A 15,334-nucleotide genomic window follows, 5' to 3' on the forward strand; every position below is an offset into this window, starting at 1 on the left:
ATATTACATTAACAGGCTATTATCACCTCATAAGTGGTGTAACATATTTTTAACTGATGATGTCATAATATTTACTGCACAAATAATGTAATAACTTGTCAAAATGTAGTAAAATGTCCCTTTAAATTGGTTGAAAATGCAATAAAACCTGTTAGCAACAGTCACATTATTACATTAACAGGTGATTACTACTTCCTAAGTGGTGTAACATATATTTAACTGATGATGTCATAATATTTACTCACAATAATGTAATTATAATAATGTAATTAATATAATTTGTAAGAATAAGAAGAATGCAATAACTCAATTGCTGCAATTACTATTATTGCATAATCAGTTAAAAATATGTTACATCCCTTATGAAGTCATAATCACCGGTTAATGTAATGATGTGATGTTGTTACATTATCAGGGAAGTTATTATGTTAACAGATATTATTACGTTTTTGAAAAATAATAAATAAAAATAACGGTTCTTAACTGTTTTTTTAAAAGGTTGTGTGGTTCCACTAAAGAACCACTTTATTTAGTGGATGGTTCTTCACGGTCCTCATATGGTTCTTTGGCATATTAAAAAGAAAGGTTCTTCGTGGAACCAGAAATGGTTCCTGTATGGCATCAGTCTGAAGATCTGTTTTCAGTTCCAGTTTGCACCTTTATTTTCTGTGTGCATTTACTGGGACATTTTATTACATTTTGACAAGTTATGACAGTTATTACATTATCAGATGCTACAGGCTCCCAGCTGTATTTTAAAACAAAATTGTACCAGTAAAGGAAGCTGCAGGGCTCCAGCTCCACTGTAATGATATTAAGCTTTATTTCTCTGATGTTCAGGTGTCAGCTGCTGTTTATCAAAAGAGCTCAGCAGAGGGAGGAGGAAGAGGAAGAAGAGGAGGGAGAGGAAGAGGAGGGTTTCCTGCATGACACCGGACTCGCACCTTCCTCCTGTGTGGGAGCGGCTCCCCCTGCAGGACAGACGACACCCTGCACCCAGCAGGCTGGCCGCCCTGCTGAGGCTCCCTGTCTGGGTGTAACACTCCCTTCCTCTCGGACGTTCGGCGGCAGGTTTTGCTACTTTTTTTTTTGCAAGATTGTTTCTGCCACTTCGGACTCTCAACAGCGTATGTCTTCAGATCCTGAATGTAGATTTCAAGCAAGAGAAAACGGTGACTTTTACAGATTTATTGTTATAAGTGAGAGGAGCCTCTCTCCCATGCTTACTGAATGACAAACCCTGTTTACATTTCTCCTTGTTCGAGGAACATTTACAAGAGATCACGTCAATATTTGCTTTATTGTAAATAAAGAAGATATTTAAATGAATGTCAGATAGGCCATCTGCTCTGCTATAGTGTAGTGCAATAAAAATAAAAGTTATTTAGAGATCTGTTCCATCCGAGCTGCGGCGACGGCCAGTCTGCTCAAACTGGACATGCCTTCCATTTGAATTTAGATTGATAATTGCAGTAATAAACATTATTTATTGTAAAGAAATCTGATTCTGTCTTGAACGTTTTGAACCAGTTAGAAGTTTCATACTCCACAGATATCACATACTCCTAAAATCACCATGCAGAATATTGAAATAACAAATACTGCTTTGTCATTTGCTTTTAGCTTTCGGAGCTGAAATGCGTTGTGATGCCAATCGCTCACAGCAACGTCCAAGTGAGTTTTGAAAGCCAGAAATCTCAGCAGCTGGCCAAGTTAATTGTTGAGTCATTGGTATTGATCAAGCACCTTATCAACCCCCTGCAGATATATTAGGGTCATTTTGTGCTATGCAGCGGTAAAAACCTGATTTATTGCCCCTCTAATGATTTTTATGGATTTGTTAAGAGGAGCGAGACAGCTGGGAAAGACTTTGATGTCACGACAGAACAGAGGAAAAATAACTAAAAACACATTTAAAAAGTCTAAACATGTTCAACTTTTCCCATAGCATGATCAGTTCAAAATACATATAAACAAATGAAAGCATTATCTACAGCATGAATGCTTCAGTCTTTGATTTATCATTGGAAAATGGAGAAAATCAATGTAAACCAATGACATTGAGACGTGTTTTTTCCTAAATCCTTCTTAACAGTACATTTTCTCTACATAAAGTTTTTAAAAGGTGAGAGTAGGGATTCTCCATTACACCACCAGGCGGCGCTGCTGTGCTTAGTTACAGCTTAGCAGCAGCCAATGTGGATCTGATGAAAGGTAAGGAAGACTTCTATATTGATTATCGGATCGATTGTCTCAGGGTTTGCACATAAACACTGTAGATGATATGTTGTGATTATTTTTGGCGCATTCATTACATCTGGAATAGTATGGATCGGAATATTTTTAAACACTTTTGATTGAATACATAAATATTTGCTTTGCTGCCCCTGTGGATGCATGTTTCGCATACATATTTTCAAAAAAGATAATTTGTCAGGCGCTTGACTGCCTGATGTCTCCAAGTTTACATCATCTCGTTACACAGCCCCGGGGGGGAAATCTGTAGATCCCGCCCTGCGTCTCCGACCTTCAGACACACGGGCCGAGGCTTCATCACACACTCGGCGCCGCTAAGCACAACCGGCACCGAGGCTGACCGGCTTGTTATCCCTCTGAGCTCAGATGAGGAGGCTTTTACAATCATCTGTACGGCCCGGCGCCGCTCATCACGGAGCACAACATCGACTCCGAGACGATCCATATTCATGAGCTCTTCGGCTGGAACGCAGGGAAAAATCAAAGATGCCTTCACGCTCCAAAGGCCGTCGTATTTCAGTATAATCAGTGAATTTGTGAGCACTTGTTACAGAGTTTTTCAAGGCGTGGATCTGATGTTTTCGCCCCAAAACGCACCGCCGCCTTGATTGGTGCAAAAGGCCGCTCAACACACAGCTTGTCTGTAATCCCACCAAATGCATTTTAATACCCAAACACAGCTGTTTATCCACGGTCTATATCGTTATCTCCTCTTTTTTTTTTTTAACATGCAAATCAGTGTAGATTAGCGCGCGGTGCCATGTCCTGCAGCACGGATTACTGCGGCGAGGTAGCCTCGGCACAAACTCCATTTTGATTATTAAAAGCGAGGAGCAGAGGAGGCACGCCACGTTTTGTTTCCTATTAAGGCGACTCTCTCTCCCGTAAGAGGATTATCCTGGACGCACGCTCGGGAGTTGCGTGAGGCCGTCGGAGGATAATATCTGACATTTCCCTCATATCCCACATTTTGGCAGCTCGGCCCTCTGGGAAATCGGTGTAGCTGAACCGCGACATGCAGAGCGGCGAGCATGCAGAACAAAGAGGGAATATGGAGTGGTTTGTTTTTGTTGTGGACAGTGGACAGTCTTCTCACCTTGTAGTGTTTTTACTTATGCAGTCGGACAACACCAGAGGAAAAGCTCTTATAGCTGTTGCTCCTTTTTCTTCCTCTGCTGAAACACACAGCAGCGAGAAGGGCAAATCAGTTTATTTGTAATTGAATTATTGTGCATTCATGTGCTATCCGATATATCGGAAAAATGAATTTCCTACTTGGAAATTTCACACGAACGCCCTCCAAAGTCAGATGAGCAAGTCGGAAACTCTGAGAAACTTTTGCTAGAAAAGGAAGTTATGACACAATGATGACCTTTAACCTTCTCAACAAGGCAAAAAAAATAAAGTTTTGTGTCAGTTTTCTCTGGACAGAGCGTGACCGGTTTTGTATTTCGCTCTGAAGTTTCAATCCGTCGCTTGCTGTATGTGGAGAAGATTTCCCACCAGATTTTCCCACACCGGCACCAGAGATGATGATAAGCCATTAATGCCGATAAGACGGGTGTGCTTTTACATAAAAGCCTTGCCCAGTGCAGCTTTAAGTCATGTTCTCTGTAGTATTTGCACCAAGCTTTAGGGACACTGACCAGCTGAACCCAGGTGAAAGCTCTGATCCCTAATTGATCTCACCTGTTAAATCCACTTCAATCAGTGGAGATGAAGGGGAGGAGGAGGGTTAAAGAAGGATTTTTAAAGTCACACAGAAATGAAAAATTACTTTTTCACCTTTTTAGCTCTTTCTAACGATCAAACCATACACATATTTGACAATTTATGACCAAAAAATGATAAAAACTTTACTTCCTTGTGTTTTTATATCAGAATCTGTCAATGGAAAACTGAATGAGATGGATGAGACGACGTTAAACAGCTTGTTGAGTCCAAACCCCAATGAACTGAGCACTGTTCTGAGGGGGAGCGACACAATATTAGGAAGGCAGCTTAATGTTTTGCACCCTCAGTGTGTATTTGCCTTCAAGCAAGGAAACATTAAACTATCACATTTCAGCATGCAGTTTGATGCGACATTCTCTCCCACACAAAGAGAGAAAGACAACGGCAGGATGAGGTGAGTGATGGCTCCATTATTTAGGCTCTTCAGCTCAAATTAAAGCTGCACTAGGCAAAGATTTTTATGTCAAAATAAACCTGTCTTATCAGCCTGGATGACAAAGTGTGGCTGCAGCAGAGAAGAGCGTCCCATCCTTCCCTAATTGAGACGCTGCTATTCGCTCGATTTGCCCAAATGAAATTCTGGTGTCGGGTTTTGGACACTTTGGTTTCCCTTTGGTGTAAAGCATCACAGACCGGCCGGTTGGGAAACATGAGCGAGCTGCGTGACGTTTACGGACATCACATTACAGGATTTCTGGGTAGTGAAGTTAACATTTTTCAAACAGTTACCTCTCGCTGCCATTTGGGGCAAAACCAACATGCAAAGTCGCCTAGTGCCGCTTTAAATCAAACACCTAGAATGTAGCTCAAATATTTCACCCTGGTGTCACATGTGTTTTCTCCTCAAATACAAACTACTGCCTCCTCCAAGCTCTCCTTACATCTATCAGAAGCTTTTACAGGATCTCCTCGTAATGCAACCCGCTCGCCGTACGCACGGTCCGGCGCGTGACGGACGCCCGCCTCCTTTAAATGTCACGGCCCCCGGCTGCCTGGCCCCAGGATCTCAGATAAAGAGTGCTGCTTGCTCGCTGCCTGGCAGATTGTTTGCACACACACAGATTAGACAGCGAGGCCCCGATGCCACATCCTGGATCGTCCCTGCAAAACGCCAGGAAGGAAAAAAAAAAAAAAAAAAAAAAATCAAATAAATAAAACACTCCTGCTGTTTCTCGGCTGCGGTTGCCAGGGCGACACAGCTGACAAGTCCATCTCTCTTTCTGCCCCCCTTTCCTTTTCTCTCTCATTCTCTTCCTCAATTTTCTTATTCGTTTCTATTTCTCTCTTTCTATCTCTCCCTCATTTTTCTTTCTCTCTGTTCCTCCTCTCTCTTTCTGTCTCTCTCTCTCTCTCTCTCACACACACACATCGACTACATTCATTCCCTAACCTTAACCTCACCACTACACACCTAAATTTAACCCTTACCTTAACCTAAACCTAATCCTAATCCTAATCTTAACCCTAAAACATCCTCACAAGGATAGAAAGATGAGGGAACTCCTGCAAAGTGAGGACTTCCCTCATCCTTCTATCCTTGTGAGGACATTTGGTCCTCATAAGTATGGTAATACAAGCACACACACACACACACCCAGCATGTGACAGCGGACAGATAATGAGGCCTAATCACATGTTGAGGATGTGGGAAGCCGCTCTCCTCCCGCACGAGCCGCGACCCCGCGCGTCTGCTGGAAATGTTTGATCAGACAATTTTAAGGGCAAAGCTGTCATCGCCCGCCTCGGAGTCGGAGGAAATTACCTCTCGGATAAGACGCTCCTCTCACCTTCCCTTCCCGGGGAATCTGGGTCAAAGGCAGCGCGCTCAACCGCCTCGTCTGCGGCGGGAACGTTTCTCCTATCTGGTCCGTCGGTATTAAGGGTTTACGACTCCGTCTGTCTCGTCACGGTGTAGGGAAAGGGATTGAACAGTGCACTTTACACCCGGCTGTCTTTTAGCGTCCCGGTAATTGCCTGTTAGTCGCTGGTCAGGGGAATATATTGCCGCTGCTGTGGCTGACTGAGTTTCATTAACCAGTATTGAGCAGGGGTGGAAAGAGAACCAAAACATCCTGCTCAAGTAGAAGTACTGGTACTCTGTTGAAAGGTTACTTAAAGTAGTAATCTGTGACACTGTCATATAAATAAATGTTTGTTTTGATTCTCTCTATTGCTGATAACACAACAGTGATTCAACCTATAACCAGTTCATGAAAGCTTTTCCACTCTTCTAAACAGCCGGTGTCTGGTAGCTCTTTCCTGGGAAAAATCCTCTGCCGCACAGGAAGTGATGCGTTTTACGTTTCCTGGTTTGTTTGGAATCAACAGAAGAAGAAGAACTGGGCAATTAGCATGAGCAGTGATATGCTAACTGCCCAGAGAAAAGAGAAACTCAAACTGCATCAACAGAAAGTCCAAGCTCCGCCCACACTTTTTGATTGACAGGTGATCTGTGGGAAGTGCAGTGCAGAAACACCACAGTGAGGCTGAGCAACAAACATGGAGACTAAATCAAACAAACAAAAAAACAAACAAGAATCTCATGGTTAGACGTTTTCTAATCTAAGTAAAATCACTGGTGCTAAAATCTACTTTAGTAAATATCTTATTTAAATGGACTGTAAAAGTTATTGAGTTACTACATTGATGTTTCTTCTGCTGATAGCTATCCAGCTAGCTAGCAAACTAGCTAGACAACAACCAGGCTAACTCAAACTAACAATACTGTACCTGTATGGCTTTTTGGCTAATGTTAAGTAAGCTAATATCATGGATAAATTTGAACATTTAATGTTACAGTTAGCTAACATTTCCTCCACGTTTGTGCAGATTTGATGCAAATGCACTTTACAACTGGTCGGTTTCTGATGCAATGCTAACTACTGGATGCGATGTAACATGCTCAAGTAAAATTATAATTACTGACTTAAAAAAATACACAAAAAAGTAGAAGTACACAAAAGGCTACTCAATTACAGTAACAAGAGTAAATGGAATTCATCACTTCCACCCTTGAGTATGAGTTGGATTTGAGACAAGCTGATGAAATATGAGAACAAGAATATTACAGGCAGGAGCGTAATGTACTTTATGTGGTGAAATTCTCTGGAGAGGTCAGGGGTCAGAGGTCAGGGGTCAGGGCTGCAGCAGGAAGGGATTCGGTGTCTTGGCCAGGAAATGTTGGATATCAAATAAATGAGGTGAAACCGCTCAGTCTGAACGGGGATGAAGGCAGCGGTTGCGGGTTAATTAAAAATAATGAAGCAGTCAAACATCTGGCATAAAAGCTCACTTAATTTTGACAGACTGGTATGTTGTAAGTATGCTGGTGAATAGACATTTGGTGCTGAAACATTTAACAACCAGATACTCTTTGTATCTCTGCTTGGCCTTGATCGCGTTTTGGTCAATTTGAAGTTGACTCCATCTTTAACTTGACAAACATTGATACACGGATTCATTGCTATAATCACAAACCTTTCTAGACTTAGTAAAGTAAAAGAAGGGAAGTAGATATTCGTATTTTGCATAGAAAGCCTTAGGTTAAATGAAACTGAATTGATCGTGTGTCCTTGCAAGCTTCCTGTGACTAAAATTCTTGCAAGTTTCTTTTATACCTCATTACTCTGCCGTCATTAGCGCTTGATTGCAAATTACCTTCCTTTATTCAGGGGAGCTGTTAGCCCTAATACCTGACTCTCTTTCGCTCTTTGTATGGGAGAAAACCTTACACTGGATCTTGGTAGTTTAATGTTCCCTTGATTATCAGAAAACATACCATATAGAACAAGGCTTAAGAGCTGTATGATCCACAAATTATCAGTTATTTCAGTAAAATGTCACCTTTTAAAAACTGATTCGCACTCCTTGCTTCCACACTCATTCCAACAGGGATTTTAGGTGGAAGGAGATGAAAGAATATCTACCCAACCTCTTATAAATGTTGACATTTTTAGCATCAGTCCCAGTAGAAATTAAACCTTTAGCCATGGCTGTGTCAGAGTCTTTCTCCTCCCACTGAGCCACACAGAACCAGAACCACAACTCGAGACACTTGTTCCTTCATGTCATTTTTATGAAAGATGTGACTGATAACTGCAAAATTTAGCGATTGATATATTACACATAAACATCTCGACTCCTCTCCCTCCATAGCTTCCCAATGCTGGATTCACCTTCCCACTCCATCAGGACACAGAAACGAGTTTTAGTTATTCATAGTAATAAATTAACAGGTGATTATAATCAAACGACAGCCACAGCCAATGAACTGTCTATATTGTAAGGCACTATATTGGTAGGAAATGCATGTGACATCATGGGAATACTATGAATACAAACACATAGAGATATAACACTATATCTGTTATATATGTGTTATATCTCTATGTACAAACATTTCTCTGAGGCAGAAATAATCTCATTGGTTGGGTTGACCCTCAGTGGGCGGAGCCAAAGAAACAGTTTTTCGGCACGCAATTTAGCTAACTGGCAAACTTGAATGTCAAAGAAGAAACTCTGGTCAAAATATAGGCTAAATAAAAAAATATGCTGTAAATAGCAATGACTTCTTTATTCATTCATTCATGACCATGCCATTCATGATTTTGGAAGCTCAGCAGCTAGCTAACTAGCTTGCCTAGCTAGCTATAGGCTAGTATGGCTAGTTTGAACTTGAAGGTCAGCTAGCTAACTAGCTAACCTAGATAACTTAGTATGGATAGATTGTATTTTTTCAGTTAGCAGCAGAGCGCTAGGCTTCATAATATTAGCTTCCTCCTCTCTTACCTCTTGTCTTTTCCACTGAGTTTCAGTCTAATGTTACTTAGCCAGAAAAACTGTGGTTCTTTGGCTCCGCCCACTGAGGTTTAACTCAACCGATCAGATTATTTCTGCCTCTGAGAAATGTTTGTAGAACTAAAACCAATCTGCAGTCAGGACAGCAGAATCGCTCCCTGTCTTGTCGGAGGCTGAAAACTCATCTCTTCAACAAATATCTCACATCACTCTGCTGCTGAATCACCTCCTGTCTTCCTCCTCCACTCGCTCTAGTCTGCTCTTATCCTGAAGTTGAAGCAACATCTCTTCTACCTCTCTGCACTTCTCTTCTCATCTCTTTTTCAAGCACTTTTTTCTTAGATCATTATTATTATTAATTTCTATAGGAGTGCAAGGCTCTGACGGCTGCACTGCTTGCTATACCCACAATGCTGGTGATCTAGAAATTTAACCTTATTCTACGTAGTCTGTGCAACAGCTAGATAAATAAAATGTAAATGTTAACTGTTACAGACAACTCTGCTCTGCGGTCAAGGGGCACTTAGTCAAAGTTATAGCCTACATATAAAAGAAGAAACTGAGAAATAACAAAGAAAATTCACCTTCAATACATTGCAAACTCATGGTCTGGCGTAAAGTACAAGCTCTCTCGTTCTTTTTACTCCGATAATTTATTCTCCACCTTCCTCGCTGCCCTTCTCAGATTCAGCAGGATTAGATGGGTGCAGCCATTAGAGCTGCAAACAGGAGAAGCTTTGCACAGCTGTTAACAGACAGAAGTGAAGTAGATGATATCTGCTGTTTTCATCCTGCAGTTGAGATGGCAGAGATGATATTTCGGTCTGCGTTATGAGTCTGAAATGACTGTTATTGTTATTCTTTATTAAATTCCTCTAGCAGGGTATTACGATGTGACACGGTAATACTGTGGAGAATAAAGTCCATAAGAAACTAGGTGTGCCGCACACTATCATTCACACACCGGCTTGTTTCAATTATTTATCTTGTTAATTTTTTATATTGTAAATAACATTTCTTCACTCCAAATGGTTTCACTGCTTATGAAAGATTTAACAGATAAATAAACAGACTTACAGTTTTTTATGGACGTTGTTTTCAGCCACAGCTGTGCATGGTACACAACTGCATTACTGCTTGTTACTCTATAGAAAACATTAGTCTTTTTGGTCCTATATGTACATGGTTCAATAGGTAAAGCATGGCACTAACACATATTTCAGTGTTATGGGGTTTGATTCCCACTGGGGCCGCATGCACTCAAAATGTATGCACTCTTAGTACTAAAGTGCTCTGGATAAAAGTGTCCACCAAATGGCATTTTCTACATGATGTTATAAACTTTGACAAGATATTATAATACACATTTCTGCTCTAACTTTTACCTACTTCAATGAGGAGTAAATAAATGAAGAGTTTCGTTCCAAAATGAGAACTACTAGTATAATAGAAATAACTCTAACATAATCAACAAAATATTACATTTCATTCACAAACTCCTTGTCATTTGTAAATATTGCTGTAATTCTTTAGCCAACTGTGGGAAGTAAATTAATGAAAAGTTTCATTCCAATTTGAGAACTAATAGAAGATTAGAAATAATTTGGCACCTGCTCTAACAAAATCATTGCATCCCTATTGAATAAGACTTAAGTTATTGGCTATCATAACAGTTATTATATTAGTGGTCTTTAGGCAATCATTTGTTTTCATAATGGATATACACTGGTTTGGATAGAAAACTTTTCAAATCGTAGATCTTGGTGGATCATTCATACAGTTAAGAGGCCAACATTAACAAATTTATGTCAGAAAAGATAATTAAAGCCGGCATAATTTGCCAAATGGTCCCACTGTCTGAATATGTTCACATTAATGTTCCTATTTCAGCTGCAACCCACACATCCATTACACTGCTACAGCATTTGAATTATGGATAGTCAGGAAATTACTACATTTATATCTGGCCCAGGGGAGATGAAACGCCTTTGTGCCGTCTGGATGTATTTGTCTCACAATTATACTTTCAGCAGAATATGAGTTTAATGTATAACATTATTAGTATAATACTAATACAAATATTATAATTAATACTATTACTACTGCTGCTGCTACTGCAACTACTACTGCTATTACTACTATTACTACCACTACTACTTCTACTACTACTACAAGTACCATTGCTACTACTACAAGTGCTACTGCTACTACTACTACTACTACTGCTACTACTGCTACTGCTACTACTACTGCTGTTACAAGTACTACAAGTGCTACTGCTACTACTACTACTACTACTGCTACTACTGCTACTGCTACTACTACTGCTGTTACAAGTACTACAAGTGCTACTGCTACTACTACTACTACTACTGCTACTACTGCTACTGCTACTACTACTGCTGTTACAAGTACTACAAGTGCTACTGCTACTACTACTACAAATATTACTACTGCTGTTACTGCTGCTGCTGTTACAACTACTACTACTGCTGCTACTACTACTACAAGTGTTACTGCTACTACTACTACTACTGCTACTACTACAAGTGTTACTGCTACTACTACTGCTGTTACAAGTACTACAAGTGCTACTGCTACTACTACTGCTACTACTACAAATATTACTACTGCTGTTACTGCTGCTGCTGTTACAACTACCACTACTGTTACTACTGATGCTACTACTACTACAAGTGTTACTGCTGCTGCTACTACTACTACTACTACTACTACTACTACTACTACTGCTACTACTATTACTTCTGCTACTACTGCTACTACTACTGCTACTATTACTACTGCTACTATGACTACTACTACAAATATTACTACTACTACTACTACTGCTCCTACTACAAATATTACTACTACTACTACTGCTGCTGCTGTTACAAATACCACTACTACTACTACAACTAATAATCATCATGGTCATAGTCATCATTATCTTCATTAAACTGACAGTTATTCCATGAATTGACCAATTAATCTGCTAATTGTGGTGGAAAATGAGTCGGTCCCTTTTGCCTGGCAACACCCGCAACGCTCTCCAAATGTCACGGTCTTGAACGCACCCCTGACCTGTGAACGGCACCTTGTCGCGGCGAACGGCGAGGGATACTTAAATTAGTCCCAGTGGGATCCGTCACTACCTGAAACCTCCATTCAACACCTGCCATCGCTCTGTCACCTCTGAAAGCAGGACGCCGCTGGGAAACCTCCTCATGTCCTCACAGCCGCTCAGAGACGCAGAATTAGGCTGAAATGAAATGTCTTTCCACTTTTGGTAGTCTTGGAAGAGTGTTGCCCAGAGTGTGAAATGGCTTTAAAGGTGTTTTTATTTTATTCACTAGCCATTGAAGACACTTGTAAGAGGATTTTATTTTTGGAAAATGTGATTTGTTGACTTACTCAGAGGTTTTTCTTTATCCGTTCATCCTCATCTGACCTAACTTAATTTTTTGACTGAAATTAAAGTCACTGCCTCTTTTCTTTTTTAGGTCACAGCCGAAAGGGGAATATCTGAAACAGACCAAAACATGTTTAACCAGATCTCTAAAGACAAATATGATATTATTCATGTTATGTTTACTGTGTTATTCCTTTTTTGTGTTTAAGAGAACATGTTGAACACGTTTGAACAGTTTTTAAAGGGTAGGCACTACGTTTTCTTCTGCCTGCTCCTTTTCGGTCATATATAGGTATATATATGTCTGTATATGGGTATATCAGTATGTATATAAAAGACATTAGAGTTGAATATTTTGTTTATCATGTATATGTACATACTTTTTTATGCTTGAATTGGATGATTGTGGTACATCGCAATGAACGAAATCAAACAATATCAATCAAAAAATATTGCTGGTCTGAAATAGAAACTGTTTATTTCATGCAAATATCAGTCAATGTCGTTACGAAAAAAAATGTGTGACTTTCAACTGCTCTGCTCTATTTCCCGCTGTTCTACTAAAACGGAACAATATAAAAAGACTCAGGCAGCGGTGCAGAAGGTCGACATGGACGCGTACGGCCGAGCGCAAGGACACAGAAACTTTAACAAGCCTCCCAGCACCTTGGAAATCAGTCCACACACCTAGAAAAATAATAAATAAATAAATAAATAAATTAAAAAAACGAAGGACGGAGGAAAGTGGGTCACGGTGAGCCCGGGGCGAGCTGGCAAACCTCCTGATTTCTGTGACACTGATCCAGGCCGACTGGGGCTTCTTCACCGAGCCAAAACTCCCCTCTTGTCCGAACCGATAACAATCAATTCCTCCTCGATTCTCCTGTTTGTGAAGCTTTTTGTGTTTGTGCAGCGAGGAGGAGTTTGGGCCTTGCTGAAGTGCCGTTGAGCAAAACCCTGAATGACCTCTGACCTTCCCTACGGAGATCAAACCTAAAGTACGTATCAGTGTTAATGTATTTTTTGGTGATTGTCATGTTTTCATTTCAATTCAAAGATTTCTCCTGCTCCTCTATGGGTTGAGAGAAAATCAATAATCCTTGAGTTTATGTAATCTTTTCAAAACCAATTACATAAACTCTAAATTGCATGGTGGCAGAGGTGGGGACTCGAGTCACATGACTTGGACTCGAGTCACAGTTTGAATAGCTTGAGTCTTGACTTGATGCATGAAGAGAAGACTTGAGACTTGACTTGACTTGGGTTCTGGTGACTTGGGACTTGACTCTGACTTGTACTTTGATGACTTGAAAAGGTTTCTAAAGTCTTGACTTGAGATCTTGTGTTTGTGTAAATGACTTAGATTGAAAGTGATGAGATTTGTTCCAGCAGACGACTGAATTTAAATTCTGTTTTCTGAATTTGTATGGAATGATTGAATTTATTGAAGTTGAAACTGATTATAGAAATCAAACTCATGATGCTCTTACCGAGTTTTTATCCTATTAAAACCATATTGCATTGAAAAGTCCTAGATATTTAGTTTTCTTTAAGATATTAAATTGATACTGGACTCTTGATTTGTTCTGACTTGACTTGCTGTTCTACATTTAGACTTGAGACTTGACATTAATGACATGGACTTGACTTGGACTTGACTTGGTAATCTACATTTAGACCTGGGACTTGACTTGAGACTTGTGCCTCAAGACTTGTGCCTCAAGACATTTGACTTTGACATTTGACTCAACAATATATACGTAGCTCTCTTTTTTTATGTTTTTTCTTTGCTTTTAAGTTAAGAAGTGAGATGTTTCATTGGGTTTCTTTTATCACCTGATTTGCATAATCTGGACATTTCTCTTCTTTTTGTGCTTTATACATAGAACGAATTTGTATAAAGTCTATGTAAGTTGTGTGTATGTGTGTATTGTTTTGTACTTTTATGATTTTACACTACCAGCAAAAGTCTGGACCCACCTGATTGGATGTTCTATGCTTCTCATTCTCTTAAAGCCATTTTGATCTAAAGGCTTCTGCTTAAATGCTTGAAATTTGTTTTTTAGACAAATATAAATAGTGAAGTTGATCTTGTGTATGAATTTCTTTCCAAAGCCTTTGCCTTTCCATCAAGGCAAAGAATCTAAAATATAAGATAGTTTTGATTTAACACTTTTTTGGTCACTGCATAATTCCATTTGACATATTTTGAACATGGAATGGAGTCGATGGAACCCAGTTTAATCTGCAAAACATCAACGTTCAAATCATTTCTTTTGTACATACACAGGTTTATGTTTTACTGACATGTTTTGAATGTGACACGGTCCACATCACAGGACAGCTGGTCATGCACTGAGCTACCGCACAACAATGCATACAAGATAACCATCGACGCCTCTCGCAGCAGCTCGTAAAACCAGGTGTGAATATTCCTCTCAGTCCGATTTGAAACACCGCCCACGTTTACATGATCTTTGTGATCTTTGCTATAACAATTTCCCACAGTAACAGCCAAATTTCCATACCAATTTCCATATCAAACTCTATCGATACAAAAAAAAAATAGACAGAAAAACAGACACCACTTACGGTTGAGACATAATTGAAATTCTGCCTACAAAAGGATTTCTGCTTTAGACCAAATACCCAAAACTCTACAGTACATAACTACTCTTTTTCTACCTTAGATCCAATGGATTTACTCATCATGTACTGCACTGCAAAAAAAACATCTTAACAAGTCGTTTAGTCTCATATTCAGCCTTCAAATCTTATTTTTCTTAAACCAAGAGAACAATTCTGCCAGTGAGGAGAGATAACTCCACTTGTTTCCAATGCAGCTTCACTTCTCTAGTCAATTCTCTAGAAATGAGTGTCAGTCTGTTGAAACCAGTCAGAATAAGGCAGATCACTGCACTGCTATCAAGAAAATTACACTTGATTCTGCTAAATTGTTGCATCAAGTTGATTTGCATTGGAAACAAGTTATCAGAGTTATCAAACCCCACTGGCAGAAACAGACTAAATGACTTGTTAAGATGGAGATTTTTTTGCAGTGTGAAACAAGACACTGAAAAACACTTGGGTTCAGATTGAAGTAATACAACAGTCTGCAAAAGTTTATTTTTACAG

The 15,334-nt window shown here is 39.7% G+C and overlaps 1 protein-coding gene across 1 annotated transcript in view; it reads left to right on the plus strand.

Moving 5' to 3' along the window:
* LOC139917553 (anoctamin-4-like) overlaps positions 1 to 886 on the plus strand; it is a 58,299-nt gene extending 57,413 nt beyond the window's left edge. The window contains exon 29 of the mRNA XM_071906687.2: positions 841 to 886. The gene's annotated coding sequence lies outside the window, so the exon portion shown is untranslated. The remainder of the gene's footprint in view (positions 1 to 840) is intronic.
* Positions 887 to 15,334: the final 14,448 nt, after the last annotated feature.

This window comes from Centroberyx gerrardi, chromosome 24 (assembly GCF_048128805.1).
Source record: "Centroberyx gerrardi isolate f3 chromosome 24, fCenGer3.hap1.cur.20231027, whole genome shotgun sequence".
Classification (NCBI taxonomy): domain Eukaryota; kingdom Metazoa; phylum Chordata; class Actinopteri; order Beryciformes; family Berycidae; genus Centroberyx; species Centroberyx gerrardi.